The sequence below is a fragment of the Amblyomma maculatum genome, chromosome 4 (genome assembly GCF_055883805.1).
Source record: "Amblyomma maculatum isolate TAMU_Amacu chromosome 4, ASM5588380v1, whole genome shotgun sequence".
NCBI lineage: Eukaryota > Metazoa > Arthropoda > Arachnida > Ixodida > Ixodidae > Amblyomma > Amblyomma maculatum.
This window is the reverse complement of record NC_139347.1, coordinates 47,343,440-47,359,615: the sequence shown is the minus strand read 5'-3', so window position 1 is coordinate 47,359,615 and position 16,176 is coordinate 47,343,440. Positions and strand designations below refer to the sequence as shown.

Below are 16,176 nucleotides of genomic sequence, written 5' to 3'. Positions count from 1 at the left end.
GTCAAGAATAAGAGGACTACAAGAAGTTGGTTTGTCGGCTACAAAGGAGTAACATATACACTTGTGGCTAATGGACAATAATAAGAGCTGGAGCTTACTCCGACTCCTTGAAGAAAATAGACTGCATGACTTCCTTTAAGTTAAAATACAGCCTCATTCTATGACACATGGCAAGCATTTGAATTTTTAAAAAATATTATTCATGATAAATGAGTCTGCATATCTAGACTATTCTATGATTTGTGAAAAGGCAGGTATATTCAGCGACCCCTCGGTGCGCGTCGGCTTACAGCAGCTTGGTGCGTGACGTACGTGCGATCATGTGGAAGGGTCCCTTCATGATGCCCCTGAAGGTTTCCCTGGCAGTGCGAAGGAGAGGATGGTCTGGCTTCCCCTGGAAGCGCTCCTCAATTCCGAAGGCACCGCGGGCCGTGTAATCCAACGCCAGCAGCTCGTACAAGTGTAGCATATGCACTTCTTCGCCCGTGTCGGCATACTTCTCCAGCGACTTCAAGAAGATATCGGCGTCCTCTTCGAGGCATGGAACGGTCTGCGTGAGTGAGGAAACAACACTTTCAGGATTTGTCGAATGCTGGGCCTTACTAACGGGAGAAATGGCTTCACGGCGCCGAAGCATACCTTCTTCGCTTAAAAGAGGGCTGGGCTAAACGCAATACTTTTTGGTGTTTGTTGCACCATCGAGAACGCTTTATCACTAGATTTTCGGCTGTTTTAAAGCGCGAATCAAGCTTCAGGCAGCGTTATCACATCAAAGACTCCCATATTAGTTATAAAAAGTTTGAAGTTAAAGTTGACGATAAGTAAGCCAGTCATTTTTCACAAATGTTGTTCCGCAATGGAATCATCTGCCGCTTACCAGTACCTATAGTATTCGGTACGAGTGTGATTACTGAGATCATTGTCGATTATAAACACGCCACTTTTCGTCTAATGGATTGTATGTATGGCAACCTATTCTAAGTACCTGTTCAACAAAGCATAATTGGCCACAGTTGATCAAAAATCTAAGCATCGGAGATGAAAGTTGCCAGAGCACGAGAAAAGCATTTTTGACATAAAAGTGCCGTGTTCTTTGCAGATTATTTAAGTTCCGCAGCTCACGTCAGATCAACCACTATAGCCTCCTTACATCGGTTAAAAAATAAAATGCTATGTGCTTCGACTCCTTATTGCGCGTGCGTGAAAATTTTCTCCCAATTAGTACAGCATTAAAATGTAAATATGTTAATTTTCGGCACCATTATTATGACAGTGCAAAGAGAAAAGACACAGACGTCGCACTCATCAACCAGGGCACCAAGGCTTACCATTTTTAATTTTGCGGCGCTCATGCTGTAAGCCACAGCGCTTCGTAGCCTCTTCCATTGGGAGCCTCCAATGTGCATCAATGCTTTTCCGATGACAGGGTGCATCTGGTCAGTCATCATGGTGAACTGAAAAGCCGAATGCTATATTAGTAAGCCATGAAATAGCTTACAAAGCGGATAGCCGAATAATGCGGCCAACGCTGTAAATTGGGGAAAATGCATATCCATAGACTATGCAGAATGGTTTTTAAGCGTATTAGTAATTCTATTAAATGGACATTAAGGTGATCTGCATCAATCAATTATCGTATTCAGACTTTCAGACAAAATGAATCTTTTATACCCTACAGAACAAGACAAAATATGGGATACCGCTTTCGCCGCTATAGATGTCGCATATAACACATCAAACAGATGTATTAGTTACACGTGACGTAATTAATAACGCTTTGAGAGGGAGGTGTTGTTGATTATCTTTTCCTCTCAAGCTCTCTCCCCTCCCCTCCCCCCCCCCCCCCGGCCTCTTTCCCGCCTACAGTTCGCGTTACCGGAAAGTGTGCAGATATGATATAAAATTACTGCAGCTTCTTTCAGACGTATGAGCATTAACGTTCCTGCTTAACCTCAAGTTGTGCATGCTTTAAAATCGCTATTAAAAAACAACGCGGAAAATTAGTTTTTTTTAAGATTAGAAAACAACTCCGCGAAGAAAACGATTCTTACGTGAACGATGCTACGAATGGTTTTACGCTCGTGTACTTTGCTCCTACTACCGCTATTCTAGTTCGGATCAATGTGCCGCTTAACCTCAAAATGGCCGGTAGACGAAGGGGTTTTCTTTTGTCAACTATAAGAAGCAAAGATAATTTCAGCGACAACAGGAGTGCGACACGTGTTGCAGGAATGATATTCTGATGCCATCGATATGATCCTCGGCTTTCAGCAAAGACAGCACGTCAATTAGCAGGTACACACGATGCACTTACACCACGGTTGACGAAGTTTGGAAAATTCCTGACGTACACGTACTCTATGAAGTCGATGTCACTGAGCACGACGAATGGCGCATCACCATTGAAAAACCTGCAGGACGAAAGCCATAGAAACTCAAATTCTAATATTTTTTTGGTTTCAGATTAGGCTAAGGTAGAGGGAGAGGGATGAGGGGGGGGGGGGGAGCGTTGGTGAGACTAGTGCATTCCTTTAACGTGAGCAAAGACCATCTCGAATTGAAGCATCAAGGCTATTTGCTAGAGGATACTGGACTTTATAATAACGGGAAACGATAACCAGTAATGAGCCCTGATCTTACTGTCGCATCCACTTGTTAAAAACTTTTTGCTGCCCGAGGTGTTGCTTGCCCGACAGTAGATATGAGGCAGTTCGATAGCGGCAATGTTATGTTTAGGCCTGACAGAAGCAGCTGTCTGATTTGGTCTCCAAAAATTTGTCGGGCTTTAAGCATGGCTTGCACCTAGAGATAAGAGCATAAGGTTTATTAAGTATGACTGTGTATGGTTCAGCAAAGTCGCCCATTGTTTGACACTTTCAATTAGAGGGAGGCCCAAGCGTCTCCTTGAGAGTAGACCTGATAGCCCTTGACAGCCTTTCCGTTCAGCGTTTTTTTTTTCTTTGGGCTAAATGTTAGGGGGAAGGAAGGCGCAGTATCTGCCTCACTTTTGTGTAGGCGGTGAGTCACGTGGTTAGAAGCAACAGCGATGCTAAGAGAGCGTGCGGCTACTCAACCGGAGTACCACAGTTCGAACCCGACCGTGACGGCCGTGTTTCGGTGCAGGCATAATGTAAAGGCGTACACGTGCTGTGCAATGTCAGTGCATGTCAGATTCGTAGGAAATCATTCTAGAACCCTCGACTACGGCCTTTCTTTCATTCTTCTTTCATTCCCATCTCCTCCTTTTTCTTTACTGCGTGTTCTTAGTTTTCATTGATAAGAAATAGTTATCCCACTTTCAATTTTTTGCCTCTGTTTGACATTTATGTAACGTGTTCCCAGTTTATGTTCTGTTTATATTTACGACATCTTGTATTACTTTGTGTTCTAATTTATATTACATAGCAGTTGCAGTTTCCACCCGCTGTTGTTCGTACTTAATCATTTTTGTTTTGCATGCTTGTAAAAGGAGGTCCCCTGTGCAGCCATTGGCTTTGGGACCTCCTCCTGTATTTACAAAAATCTTTGTATCCAGTCATTGCGTTGAATAAAGTTTTATTCTGAAATCTTGGTTCTGAATTCTGAATTCGTGTGCGCAGATATGGGCTGCATATTCTGCGCCTTTACTTTCCTGTAAACCAGTTGATTTTGTTTTTTATATACTATAATGCGGCGGCGAGCCAGCTGCGAGTAGCGGGATTAGGCACGCCAGGCGAGCTAGTGAGTCATGCATTTAGGCGCATACTTATGTCACTCGTCCAAAGCAACGTGACCTTGAACTTTACGCGTAATAAGTTGAGTTTCCGCTTCAAAACTTCTACGATGTCAGCATTGGCGGTAGGAGCGAGAATCACGGGCAGTAGTAGTTGAAAAGTCACACACCCGCACACTGACTATTCTTCGAGTTGTGTGACATGAGCGAAGCCATATGTTATGGCTGATTTAGCAGGCGACGGTCAACTCATGATTCGCCTTTCAAGTGAGAGGATGAACTTAGAACCTAGCCTCCCAACAAACCTTGATCAGGAGTATGACACGCGGCTCCTTGACTTTACAAGTGCGTTCGTACGGCTTAGTTAAAGCGAGTTTTAAGGCGAACGACTTTCTGGGCTCATGGTGAATATCTCGCATCTGCGAGATGTGCCCACGAGATTCCGCGAGATGTGTCAGCTAGACGTCGCAATAGGTTCTGACGTGAACATAATTTCCCCGGTAAGGACGTCGCAATGGGTTCAGAAGACGAATCCAAAGAAAAGAAAGTACTGAAAGTATAGCGAATAAACAAACACGCAAGATAGAGGAAGAAGAAAAGAGGTAGACAGAATAAGAGAAAAAGGAGGAAAGGCTTTCGCTCTTAAGAGAAGCCTAGTGCAATCCTGTAATTTTTATATCCTTGTCTCATTGTCTTAAAACAAAATGAGTTTTACAAGGTACATTACCCAAACACGCTGCCATACTTTTCAATCCATTTCCCCAGGACCTTGTAACTTTCCTGTCGAAAAACAAAAACAGAGATCGAGGTAACATTCAACAGGTACATGCCGCTTTATATTTTTATTGTTGTATTTGTATATTTTTTCCCGTCATTTACTAAAAGGCACACCAACCGCTCGCAGTTTTAACATGAACGCTCAAGCGCGTGAATTCGCGGTCACCAATAGAGCTGTCAAGCATCGACCACCGAGTCCGAGATCATTCCGCACTGTGCGTTTGCTGTGACTGAAAATAGCCCATGCCTGCAACAACCAAATTGTGATCTAGCTAAGACTGCCTGGGCAGAGCATAAGGGGGGATAATGTCAGCTTAATTACTGGCTAGAGTTGCTGTGTTAGTACGGAGTGTTAAGGATGACGACATCGAGTCGAAGCGGAAGCTGCCGCTTTTTACCATCAAGGCAAGAAGTCCCTACCGAGAGATAGTAACAGTCAGGAGCGGCAACGGCGAGGCGCGACTTGCAGTGGCCATCACAAAAGAAAGGCGGAAATGAACGCGGGATTGTTCCAACGGCCGGCGACAGCGGCCAACTACGGGACATCTGGAAGGTTCAAGTGCTCCAGGTGTCTCCCGCATAGGTCGGTACCCTCAAAGTGGCCACGCGGACATCTCTTCTTAGAATTCCAGCGGAGTGACAGACGGGGTCGTCGCTGGCTACGCTTCCCAATTCCTCTTGCGGACGGCACGCGGCTGCCCGTTCGGCGCAGGTGTGTGCCATGAGATGCCGGCAGACACCGGGCTCCTCGTGTGCTGCCATCTACAACGCCACAACGGCTTCCTAATCACCACCAAGTCTAAACTTTCGAGGGGGCATGCCTGCTAGAGTGAAAGTGTGTTAATGTGAGGGACATTAAAGTGATAAGGACACTCCTTCAACGACGAGCCCGCCCTTCACCTAGGGAATCTGGGGAACATGAACACTTTAAAACTGTGTGTGTTTTCGGGCCCCCATTGTTAGTTCTTCTCTACTCATCCTAACAATGTAAATAAACAAGTATTCGCCCTTCTACTTGTAAGAAATTAAGAAATATGCACTTTCCCTCCAGTTCCATCTTACCATGGAGTGGTATTCCCGAAGGTTTCCCCATATCAGATTCGGTTCCGGGCCTGGTATGCCGAGCTTCTTGAAGTAATTGAAATGATTTCGGCGCCATCTGAAATTAGAGCAAAGCATCGAAACGACCTTGTGTATAGCTGCTTAATTTGTGCTTTTTTTGAGAGCGTATGAAAACTATAACATTGGCTAGCGCGTAAGCATGCACGCCAGATTAAATGCATGATTTTTTGGAACATCTTTAGTTGTTTTAGAATTGCGACTTCAGACATCTTAGTCATATTCCTCTAGTATTGATAAAAGAGACAGTGCACCGCAGAAGCAAAGAAACATTAGGAACGCCTGTTCTTACAGTAAACTCTAGTCCCATATTTATCTGCTTTTTCGCGAATTTTCGTGCTTTTTCCAGCAAGACAAAGGCGCACACACTTGTGCAGACTTGAATGTACGCTTATTTCAAGGCGTAAAAATCGTGCCTTCAAAAAGCAGTCAGTAATTGCCTCGTGCGCCAAATGAGGAGAATAGAGATCTGCTGACCAACAGCCTAGCTAATAGAAAAACATTATTTTTTTTTTCAGTAAACAAATTATAAAATAGGCCCGAAAATTCAGGGTCCCATGATTGATCTCTGTGAAGACCGCGCATGTTTTTCACCCTTTCTATAAAGTTGTCACATACAAGGCGAATATTCACAACCGCATGCACGAGTGCCACTCCTCTCTTGAAACGCTCTGAATGCTCAGGACATATGATCATGTTCTTCGTTTTTAATTGGAAGGTAGAAATTTCCATGATGAGTTAGTGATCGACCTTTTTTAATGTGCATTTGAAGACGTCCCAGTGTAGAATGGCGTCATTAGAGTCCCTAAACGTATACTAGTCCTATTTCTTAGCCCTACTGATTATCACCCTTAATTAAAACTAGCGATTAGTAAAGAATTACATATATTAAAAATAATGTATAATGACCATATAACAATGCCGTGGCATCAAGTCTTAAGTGTGCTTAATCGCGAATCAAGTTTTTGGGAGAAAGTGAGCTCTCCCACTCGCCCTTGTTTTGCCTAATGGTCATGCCAATCTGAAAAGCCCGCACTTCTTGGTCATGCAGGTCTTTCTGCAGGAATTCAGCGATACCGTGAGTCGCATATTTTGCTCTTTATAGCTCGCACGCCTCCGATTTCGCATTGTGTCTGCGTGCGGTCTCTTCATCTTGAATAAAAGTAAAATAAAAGAAGTCATGTCTGCGTGTGAGCTTTGATCCTAAGGTGGCGATAATAGTGCGGCATTGCTTGTTACGACACAAGATGATTACGTCACCAAAGCAGCCAAACAGCCCGCGAGTTTAAGTGCGAGACTCTCGCGCTGTGCATTACACGTGGTCGTCTCCGTCATCTTTCATCCGTTCAATAAATCCAGAACACACCGCTGTCGCATTGCCCTCCTAAGGTGCATTAGGCGTCCCCAAAATTTTATTTTGAGAAATACACATTTTGACAGAACTGCCAGCCAGCTCAGTTTCATTATAGAGTAATGAGGGAAATCTATAATGAAACAGTTTAATTCTAAATCCCGACGTTTCGGGGCGTGCTGGTATCCTTCTTCAGCGGCTACTTGGGGTCGCTTAGATGGTACAGGTGGGAGGAAAGGGGCAGTGTGGACAGTAGCCAGAGGTGTACTTATGCTGGTTCCTGGCCCGCTTTCTCCGCCACTCACAAAGCAATAAAATACGCCACCTTCGCCGTTCCCTCCTATCCTCCCTCCTTTACTCATACCCGCTCAAACGGGTCACCCAGGCAACGAAGCATCTCACTCTTTTGCTCGAGGATACATCGGCCGAGCAGAGACTGCCACCGATGGGGAGATGCTAGCGAGCGCATAGTATCATATCACGAAATCTCTCTCCATTACCGCGATCAAGGAATCATCTACACTCCGCCTCACAAATCTCTGACCAAGCTACAACAGGTGACGTGGCGCCAGCTTCAGTCCCGTAGATTCCCATCCCCTGCTTTCTTAGCTTTGATCCATCCAGGACTGTTCCCTTACAAAAATGGATATTGAATTTCTGTTACCCACGTAATGTGTTTTTGATGAGTCATCAACCACTCAAAGGAGATTCAAGATTAGATGTGTTTTAACATCATATCCGCGGCAGACTTTCCTTTGAGATCACACATGAAGTTTTGTGCTTGGAAAACGCAACAGTATTTTTGGGTAGGATCTAATGTGGAAATACATTGACTTTCTCAAATGAGGAAATGTATACATCACTAAGTGAATATATGTTATTTCTTTGTTAACTGCACACTTTCAGAGCCCTATGTTTTCATTTCTGATTAGCATATGTAGGATGTTGCCTAAGAAACAATTTTTATGTGTTTTAACATGAGATCCGCAACAGACTTTCATTTGAGATTACGCAAGAAGTTTTGTACTTGGAAAACACAACAGTATTTTTGTATAGGAGCTAATGTGGAAATGCATTGACTTTCTCAAATGAGGGAAATTATACATCACTAAGCGAATGTATATTCTTTACTATGTTTTCATTTCTGTTTAGCATGCACTGTAAAAACAAAAACAACTTTTTGGACATTTGTTTCATTCAAAACACGCTTACACCCTGCGTCTTGGGTGTTTGTGCCATTGCAAATCACTTCTTGCCAAGCGAATGGGTGCTGTGGTTGGACAATATGCTTGAGGGTGTTACGGGCAAGGATATTGTTGTGTACGCGAACCGACGCACTGCCACACCGCCTCCAAGCAAACGGACGCAAGGCCGCTCCATTTCCAATGCCTCCTCGCACCTGCGAGCAGGCCGTTTTGGAGAGGCCTGCGCCGACGACGACGCGCGGACGCAACCCGAGCCGTTCGTTGACTCGGAACTGGACCGTCCTGGGAGCATATGCGCGACCAGGGCACGAGAAGCAATGCCTTCTTTATAATGCATGATATTTTGCGTGTTTCTTAAGCTTTCGAGCTCCTTCTTGCTCTGCGTATAGATTAGCCGAGCCCTCAGTCATCGCATCGCTTCCCGAAATGTTTAGATACAAATAAGATTTAGTTACCAGTAAAATAGTGTTGGCGCTGCTGCGCTTGCCGGTATTGAAGCTTGGTCGCACTTTTTTTCCTTAAAGGTACGTGCTACAGCTCCGTGTTCAGCGAAAATTACGCCCAAGGTAGCAACCACCGAAGAGCCAGCGCTGATAAATTTACCTGCGATGCCAAACTCGACATGTTAAAATGACTCCAGTGGACAAAATAGTGCGCATAGGTATCCAGAAAATTAGATGCAAGTTCTAATGGTCAAGAAGTTGTAATTGTTAGAGCAGCCGCAATGGCCTGTACACTTCGAAACATGCTTCGAAACATTAAGTCCCAATGTTATGAATGCAGTCCAGACATAAGAAGCAAATACGGTACCAACGTTACCAGTTCCCCGAGTGGCCGAGTGGCTAGCGTAGAAAGCTACGGAGTAAGAGGTACCAAGTTCGAATCGCGCCAGAGGTGCATTTTTTTTTTCGCTTAGTTTTCATTTTTTTTTATTTTTTAGCTTTTTTTTTAATGTAGTTGAGGTGCTTCGCTATGTTTTAGCTTTTACTTTTTATTCAAAAGTGAAAGCCATGAGTCGCTCATTGGTCAACACACAAGAAATGCACACATTAGGTACCAACCAGAAACACGGTGGCCAACTTTCTTGTGAAACTCATTAAATATGCATCAAGAAAATGTATAGAAATGTTAATGTGCATGATGAGAAATGTAATTAACATTTAACCAGAAACTCATTAAGCTTTTTTGTAAGGGTTCTCACCGCAGTGTACCCTGTGTGGGGCACCTAGAACTGATTTTGAACACATTATATTCAAATGCTCGGAATTCCGCCCTCCAACCACGTGGCTACTCTCCGACCTCGAGCTATGGGAGGCTACGGTGTCCAGCTCTGAACCGGCCGTTCAAAAGCGGCTGACGGACTGGGCTTTGGGAGTCGCTGGGAAGCACCAGCTTTCGGCCACAGCACGCAGCCAAGAGCCTACCTGTCATTAGGATGTAATCCCTTAAGGCTCCTAGCATTGCATAAAGTTTTTCAGCACCACCACCTACTTTACTTAAGGTACAGGGCAGTCACTCTTTATGGAGCAGAGCCTGCTCCGAAACGTTATGATTCAGAATAAAAGTTTCGGGACGAAGGCCCTCACAAGATTGCCAGAGCAGATCAAAAATCTTGCTGGTGACTCTTTTGTCGCCATTGCGACTATGACGCCAGCTGTTCTCCAGCCACGGAAGCGCAGTGCGGGAGGACGACATGCCACACAGGACGACGTGCCCTGTTGCGTTGTCGCTTCTGGAATGCCATTTGCTCGTCCGGCATCAGTAACAAAGCTCTATGTGACACCTGCATTATTTACTTATTTATTTAGTTATTTATTTGTTTATTTATTTATTCATTCAGAATACCCTTAAGCCTCTCATGGCTGAGGGTATTACAACGAGGGACGGGGTGGGGAAACGGGGGGGGGGGGGGGGCGGAGGGGGCTAGAAGCAAATCATCAAAAATAGACAGACCCCAAACAGAAAAAATAACCCACAAAAACACAACATATAACCTTTATAGAGAATGAGAATATTATTAGTTATAATCAACATAGAGCGTAAGCAAAAATAAAATAAACAAGATCGAACACAAAAGTAGACAGGAAAAAGTTAATACTAGACATACACCTTCACGGACACAACAGCGAAAATATTTGCAACACCCAGCGAATTGACAGAAGTGAAACCAAAGAAGTTAAGAAGTTAGCGACAGACATCAGTTCGTAAAATTTATCGAAGTCAATGGCAGCAGATACATGTAATCAAAGAGCGTTACAGTCGGTTATAGTACGTAGTATGAATCTGCATAGTTAAATGTTTGACATATGACAAGCGCTTATCTTTGAAAAGAGGATCGCATCGGTCAAAAATAGAAGGAGACAAACACAAAAAGTTTTTTTGGAGTGCTGAGTGATGGTACAGCTTGTGAAAAAGTGATAGACGTGCACCTTTATTGACTTCCATTGTCGCTGACTATAGTTCTGTGGATGCCTAGTTTGCTGAACGATAAGCGCAGCGCCGTTTTTGTCAATTCCCCAGTGGCATGTTTTATAGCGACTAGTTCCAACTACTTAGAATGAGAACCCACAACAATCAAAATCATGGCGCCTTTCACCGGACTCGCGTAATTCAGATAAACATGCGACAGAGAACGCATATACAGGATGATATCATGCGTGAGCACGAGGCATTCACATCACCGTCGGCGCCAGGATGGGCGCTTGGTTTAAGGCGCTGCAGATTACCAATTCGGAATAGTGGGAGTCCGCATTGCTTAGCGCTAACGCAGGCCGCGGCAGCACGCCATCACGGCCTGGGCCAAGGAGATCGTCGAGCGCCATCGAGTGACGACCACCCCTGGGGCGCCTTGAGGAGAAGCGTCCTCCCACGAACAAAGAACACATCAATTTCTCCTCAATAAAGTTTTCTCCTCTTCCTCCAGAACCCTATTTGGTATTAAAATAATGTCGCACCTGCCATTATCCATGCAGCGCTCTCGATAGAGTCATACCATTTCGTTTCCTATTTCTTCTCCGAGTACTAGTTAAGCTGGATGCTAGTTTCGATAGGAATTCTAACTTACATGTCTACCTCTTATTAGAATTGCAATTCTAGTGTCCATCGAGAAGTTAGTTATATGGAGTTTTATGGCACAAAAGCAACTTTGGCTATGAGGCGCTAGCCATCAAAAAGTATGCCCCAAAAACCAAACCAACTAAAGACGTTTGACACACATGGCCAAACTCTGTGCCTGTTTCTCGATATTAACTGCCAAGCGAACCCATGTCAAACAGTGATTTCGTACGTCCTAATCGGCGTAACCCGAGTTGAATTCTGGCTAAACTTTTTACTTAGAATTTCTCTCAGTTTCAAAAGCTTAGCTAGCAATTTCGTTGAAGCTTCTTTGCTGTCGACAACGAGCCTCGAAGCCAAACCAAAATAAAATCTAACATGCTAGCGGAACTACTTCGCATTTGGCCGGAACATGCTAATCTTCCGTTATTTTTCTCTTCATTATTTCATTATTATGGAATGCTGAATTTAAACGGCGCACACTTATTTGCGCTCGCGGTTTGTTTTCGTCATTTGGGCATGTGTGTGGCCTTGCTCAGTCTGAACTCATTTGCTCAGTCTGCGCAAGTAAACTCAGGCACTATATTACTCTTCCGCCCCAAAGCAAGCGTGCTTGGATCCCAGGCATATCATTCCGAGGAGTGAGGCGCTGGAGCTGAACGGCAAAATGGTATAAGAACCAATCTGAATTATTTCAATTCAACCTTTGAAGAGCCCTGCCCCTGTGGTACAGTGGTAATGCACGCGACTACTGTACCGGAGTTCCCGGGTTCGATCTCGACCTCCGGCGGCTGCGTTTCAATGGCGATGAAACGAAGAAGCATCCGTATGCTGTGCGATGTCAGCGCACGTCAAGATCCCCAGGTGGTCGAAATTACTGCGTAGCCCTCCACTACGGCTCATCTTTTTCTCTATTTCCTTTCACTCCCACCTTCCTACCTTCCCTTGCGGCGCGGTTCAGGTTTAAACAGAATCAAGTGTGAACGATACTGCACCTTTCCATTCATACAAACCAATTATTATTATTATTATTATTATTATTATTATTATTATTATTATTATTATTATTATTATTATTATTATTATTATTATTATTATTATTATTATTATTATTATTATTATTATTATTATTCCATTGAAGCACATAAGAAATGAGACGTACCGAACGAACCTCTCTTCTGACAAACATGTTTGATTCGCATTAACAAAATATTTACTACTCAAAACACTACTCTGAGAAGCTGCTTTCATGATGCTCAGCTACAAAAAATCACCAGTCTAATCCGTGCTACACAAATTATTTCACTGCAGGAATGCATGCGTGCTTCCATTGCCATAAAGGCTTTCGGCAATCTGTGCCACGGCCGAATCAGGTAACCCAGCTGACGTCACTTGCGTTCATAAGATACGGCAGAGTTTTGAAAATCAATTCACCAGGCTGACTTCAGCTGGGGTCCCTGTTTTGGCCGAGGCACAGGTCACCGAAAGCCTCTTACAGAATATGAAGAAAAAGGCAGTGGGAATAAAGGTAAAGGTCCCTCGAGAAGAAGTGATACCGGTGGCCTTGCCGTATGGGCACAAGTTGGCCCACAGCCTGAAGAGCGTGGCGGGCAGGCATGGGGTGCCACTTGTCTTTTCGGGCCCCCAGAGGTTCGGAAGCCTCAGCCATCGAATAGGAAAAAGAGATGAAAAAAAAAAAAAAGAAAGACGATATGCTACCAGGCATGAGCGACCATTCAAGAAATGTCTGAAAGGGTTGTTTATGAAGCTTCCTTCGCGTGCGGTCGTTCCTACATTGGGCAAGCCGGGTGCTGTGTTAATGAGCGCATCAGGACCAAGAACAAAATTAACGTAGAGCAAAATAAAGAATGCCCTAATTTGCTGAAACGTACCTCATCCTGCTCTTCACGCACTTGTGAACCGTGTTTTTCAGATGTGCGGATACTCGCAATGAGCGGCAGCAGTGGCAATGAGTGGCAATGAGTGAAGCGTTCTACAACAAAATAAAAAGGTAATTCGTGCATCGTCGGAACATTAACAAATTTGTATAAGGCTGTAAAAATGTTTTTGAGCATTGTTTATTTCGTACAACATGATGATGTGTTCCTCGCACATGCGCCGGCAGTGGGTATATACGTATGTTTTTTCTCCACAATAAATCAGCTGTGAGTGGCGCGGGGTACCGTTTTCTTAGCGTGTGTGCATATGTATCTGGAGTTTTTCGGCTTCTTAAAATGAGTCGTCAAAATGAGCACGTTCAAAACTATTTCGCACGGTAGGCATAGTGGCATTAAAAAGAGCAATGTATGCATGGTATCCCAGATAAATGTATACAACCAAGCTTTTCCAAAATACAGTGCACCCTACTTCGGCAAAATCTACTGAGAGCTCCTGAGAGTCGGCTCTACTAGCCTGTGGCATATTTTACGTTTGCTTAGGGTAATAATATTAAAGAAAAAAATTTTAACTTTTGATCTATTGTTTCAATCACGAAACTGCCGGTGTAAAATATGTAGATTGGCTAGAAAAACGGGTAGCTACGTTATTTCCGTTAAGCTAGGATTTACGTAGCTTTTTTTATTGCACTTCGAAAAATGCCAGCGAAATACAAAAAGAAAACAATACATAATAATTGAGTCATTTCAGCGCTCCCAGACGACCCGATCAAGTAGAGAAATGCATCTATCTCTAAAACGCTCCCGAATGGTGTTGGGCGTTTTGCGATGGTTTTGTTTCGAGAAGTGCGCCTGGAACTGCGTACGCGCCATAGAAAGGGAGCGGTGGAGAATCACTATCGTCGCACCGTGCAAGCGGCGGTGATAAGGAAGGATGCGTCGCTTTTGAAGTGACCAAGCGTAAACATATCCATTAGTATTTATTATATATGTTCCTGAGTTGTAAAATGAAACTCAAACATCATCCTCATCATCAGCCTGACTATACCCACTGCAGGGCGAAGGCCTCTCCCATATTTCTCTAATTAACCCGCTGAAACTCAAACGCTCAAGACTAAAAAAAAAATAAAAAGAAATACCAGCCTACAGGAAATGTTGGTGGCAGAAAACTTTCCTCGCGAAGAAAAATTCCATCGTGATGTTCTGCTCGCTCGCTTTCACACATCACTTCGGCAATCGCCGGCGCAAAGCGCTACACCTGAACGCCGTTCAGGAAAGCATTAAAGAGAAAAGAGGACTTCGTTACGTGATCACGTGTTGTTTTTGTATTCGGGGGGGTAGGGCCGTATTTTGGAAAGTCTTGGTTACATTTAGCATAGACATTGACGCCTGTTCATCCGTATACTTCTTGTATATATATATATATATATATATATATATATATATATATATATATGACACAAGAAGTCGAAGATTGGGCAGCTGTCAATGTAATTCAGTTGGTAAGAGCCCCGGAGGCGAGATCCTAATGTCTTGGGTTCGGTTCTCACCATCGGCGCGTTATTCTTCCATCTATTTTGTATTTAATTACCTCTATTTCTAAATTGATTGTCACACTAATTAAGGTCAGTAAAAAAAAACCCGTACACTTTCCTTGGTTTCGCAATATATATATATATATATATATATATATATATATATATATATATATATATATATATATGCCACAATTAGTTGGTCACAATTATCCTTTCGACACTGCTACCTTATGGTGCGTCGAACTGCAGTTGTGGGCATATTTCTTTGGCCATGCACTGTAGGTTAGTACCGCACGCCGCTATCCATCGCTTCAACGCAGTAGACACAGGATGGTGCCCTCGACTATAATGAAGCTTGGAAAGCCGCACAAACAAGGCCTAGTCGATATGCGTATCGGCCACTTTTCGTTATTAATTCATCCACAGACGAACCAGTATTTCTTTAAATTCCATATTCAGGCAGTGGAAAGAAAAACATCTGCATGCGTTTCCATAATATATTATGACTGTTTTAAGTATATGTTTCGTTGCCACACCAGCCAATGAGTTGCTGAGCAAGAGTTACTGAGGTCTGATTGCTAATTCTCGGGATTAAAGGTGAGCGCCACCGTTTTTTTTACTCACATGAAGAGCGCAGTGACGAGGCTCACGACGAAACCAAGTAGCGCCGCCGTCACCAGCATATCGGCACTGACGACACTACACGGTGCGCCTGGAGCGGGGATCTAGCGCAAACCGGCCTGGCAGGGTTGCGTGTGGAGACCAAAGAGCTGCGCACTGTTACCACTCGCAGGAGGCGCTCGGCTGTTAGCGAGTTATCTTGCGTGCTTGCGATACCCAGTTTGATAATCTTGCGCTGCTCGAACAACCGTAAACAAAAAAAAATGCAAGCTACGTTGATACTCAGTCCTCTGCATTTTCGCATGATCACAAAGCAAACTCTTGGAAAATTGTATATGGCAGTGCGATTAAATTGGAAAGTGCCTCGCCGTGGGGGCGCTGTCGTTAAGGTGTTAAGCAGGCGTAAAACATGGCACCCGTGTGCTGTGCGGTGTAAGTGCACGTTAAAGAACACCAGGTGGTCGATACTTCAGAACCTTTCACTATGTCGTCATACTCGGAGACGTTATGGGACGCTAAACCTCATATGAAACTCTAAATTGGAAAGGAGTAGCAGAAAACCTTCGCCAGTTTAGCCGTTTAATCCAGCTGAAAAGTTTCGTCGACGTATAACGGTTTACCCGAGGCCTTATTCGCTGCAAGCTCATGTTCATGAGTGGTGCGAGGTGATTGCGCGTGCGCGGCAGGCGTTTGGTGAACCAGTACACATCTGTATTAGTACATCTCCCTATATCAAAAGCTTCTGCAGACCAAGAACGATGACAGCGGTGTAGGCTGGTCGAGAAGTGTGGACGGTTAGCCGAGAGAATTACCTCCAGTCAACTAAAGTTCTGGGAAGGAGCTTAAGCAGTTAATTTTATCTCGAATCGAGGCGTATCCATATTATAAAAGTAAATTGAATAGA

At 44.0% G+C, this 16,176-nt stretch overlaps 1 pseudogene across 1 annotated transcript in view; it reads right to left on the bottom strand.

The window, feature by feature from the left end:
• Positions 1 to 15,334, bottom strand: part of LOC146190934 (cytochrome P450 3A4-like) — a 39,963-nt pseudogene extending 24,629 nt beyond the window's left edge. The window contains exons 1-6 of the transcript XR_014706342.1: positions 15,276 to 15,334; positions 5,552 to 5,648; positions 4,440 to 4,492; positions 2,315 to 2,411; positions 1,329 to 1,454; positions 313 to 550 (exon numbers count right to left, since the gene is read on the bottom strand). The product of XR_014706342.1 is annotated as a cytochrome P450 3A4-like (transcript). The remainder of the gene's footprint in view (positions 1 to 312; positions 551 to 1,328; positions 1,455 to 2,314; positions 2,412 to 4,439; positions 4,493 to 5,551; positions 5,649 to 15,275) is intronic.
• Positions 15,335 to 16,176: the final 842 nt, after the last annotated feature.